The 2,500-nt window shown below is 37.6% G+C and overlaps 1 protein-coding gene across 1 annotated transcript in view; it reads right to left on the bottom strand.

Annotated features, from left to right (window-relative positions):
- Nucleotides 1-2,500, bottom strand: part of unc5b (unc-5 netrin receptor B) — a 65,132-nt gene that overhangs the window by 20,746 nt on the left and 41,886 nt on the right. The gene's annotated exons all lie outside the window — the stretch shown is intronic.

Raw genomic sequence — 2,500 nt, forward strand, 5'->3', positions numbered from 1 at the left:
GTGTGCTTTATACATGTCCTCCATTACACAACCATACAGCTCTGTACTTTATATCTGTGTTCCATTCCTTTTCCTCAACTCCCAGAGCAAAGTTCATGTGTTCATGTGTGGTTACTGCTCATTTGCTTCCAGTTTCTGATATTTAAGTATTGTTCTGTGTTAAATGTAAATATACAATAAGCAAACAAAGGCTTTCTAAACTGTGGTGACATTGAGTGATTTTCGGAGATATGCACAAGGCTCATCATTTTCAGGGGTTTATTTTGTCATTAATAAATCTGGGAATTTTTCATAGAAAATAACGTGTGAAAATCGGATTATAATAACAATGTAAATAAAAAAATTAAAAGAATAAATATTTTATTTTAATTTTAAACATTGTTTTTTTCTATAATGCATTGGCTTTGTTAATGGAATATTGACAGTGCACATTCCTGGAGATTGCATATGTTGCACCTGCTAGTGAAACAGCACATTAAATGACATACAGCGACATATACAATACATCGGCCTAACATTGCCATAATAATGACAAAGCCATTAAAACACAAAATACTAAGGAATCCAGTGTAAACCCTTAAGTTGCATGGCAGGAGTGGGTTTATTTGCAATCAATCCTTTGTTCACAGTGAAATTTTTATATAGGCTACTGTTATAAAAATAGAAGCTAACTGTTTTATTTGTTTTGCGACAACAGTTTGTTATTTTCAGTGTGGGTGGCAAAGCAATCACCTTCTATTCATTTTAAAACTTTACAGACGACACAAATCAGGTATTCTTTTCACGCAAGGGTCAGAAAACCAAACCCATAAATCATCGATATGAAAAACCAAAAATCTGGATTAAACCTCGGTTTAATCCCAACTGTCCTTTTTAAAAAATCTGGGAATTTTTTGTGAAGAATCGGTTAAAACAGACAATGGTGAACCTTAAATATGAATTACCATAGCTTCTGTTTCGGAAACCGTGACATTTTTAACGGCGGTTAACAGTGAAATAAATTAATTGCAACATTCCTAATTTAGACTGACCTAAGATCAGCAAGATAGTGAATCTGTTCTTGCATTGAATCACCCTCACAAACACACAGGCTGATCTTGCATCAGTATGAAAGCCAACCAAAGCTTAATAACAAACAACCAAATGACAACACACCATGACCTGCATGGAAAGACTACTGGTTCAGTACTGTTCTTTGACTCATGATTAAACACACAGTTCAGCAAGTTCATTCTGCTGATGACTAAAAACTTTCAATTTAAAAAGTTAAGGACAAATTAACGCTGTTGTTGAAAACACACACACACCAAACACACACACATCAAACAATAGGTCAATAAGAAGTACACCGCAGCAGGTTATTGGAGCACAGAAAAGGATAATCAAGTAAATGAAAATACACTGACTGAGATTGCCCTGGTGCAGAACCTTCAATGCTGATAAGTACAAAAAAGGTCAAATGCTATGAAGGTAATAATGTCCATAATTTCTAAAATAATTATTTTTCTCCTTGGGGGTGAACGAGGGGAGAGCAATTTTGATGTAACAGCATTTGAACTACCTTCTGTTCTGAAAATGCTTAAAAAACAGGTACTGAGTAATATTACTGCTAATAATATGAATAATGAACACAAGCATCATTATTTTTCTGTATGTACCGTATAGAGGTCTTGGTGGAAAGGACTCATTGGACAACATTTCCCTTTACTGATTAGCTTTGTGTAAATGCGTGTATGATACTCGGAAACATCACCCATACACTTCACTTCTTAGAAGCACGTGTAAAAGGGGAAAGCACAGGAAACCTACAGCAGATCCAACCCAAATAAGGGCCGGTGCTGGAATAGTGCGCCAATCAAAGACAGTCCAGGACAGTCTCTCACACACGTAGTTACACACAGTCTTCTCTCTCTCTCTCTCTCTCTCTCTCTCTCTCTCTCACACACACACTCACTTTGGAGAAAAAAGGGTGAAGCCTTTGTAGAGAAGAACACCTTGCCGACTGTGAAGCATGGAGGTGTCTCCATTATGCTTTGGGGTTGTGTGGAAGCTGAGGGCACAATAAATATTGTGCGAAGTGGACGGAAGAATGGATTCCACCAAATATCAAGAAATTCTAGAGGCTAATGTTCGAAGGTCGGTCCAGACATTGAAGTTGAAGAGAGGTTGGGTTTCAACTTCAGTAACCATGATCCAAAGCATACCTCGAAATCAACCATGAAGTACCATACTGTACATGCAAGGAGGCCGAGGAATATTTCAGAGCTAGAGGTGTTCTGCCAGGAAGAATGGGAAAAAAAATCTTGCTTTAAAATTTAAAGAAACGTGTCATGTTTAACGTTGTACCATTTGTCGCTAGGTTCGCTTCTGTTCGCTTAGAAATTAATTTTCGAAGGCTTTTTGACCAGGGGTTCCCACACTTTACCCTCTACTGCACACACACTGCCACACACGCACACGCAAAGCCACAATACACTTGCACTAACATGACGCTGACAGA

This window comes from Conger conger, chromosome 18 (assembly GCF_963514075.1).
Source record: "Conger conger chromosome 18, fConCon1.1, whole genome shotgun sequence".
NCBI classification, from domain to species: Eukaryota; Metazoa; Chordata; class Actinopteri; order Anguilliformes; family Congridae; genus Conger; species Conger conger.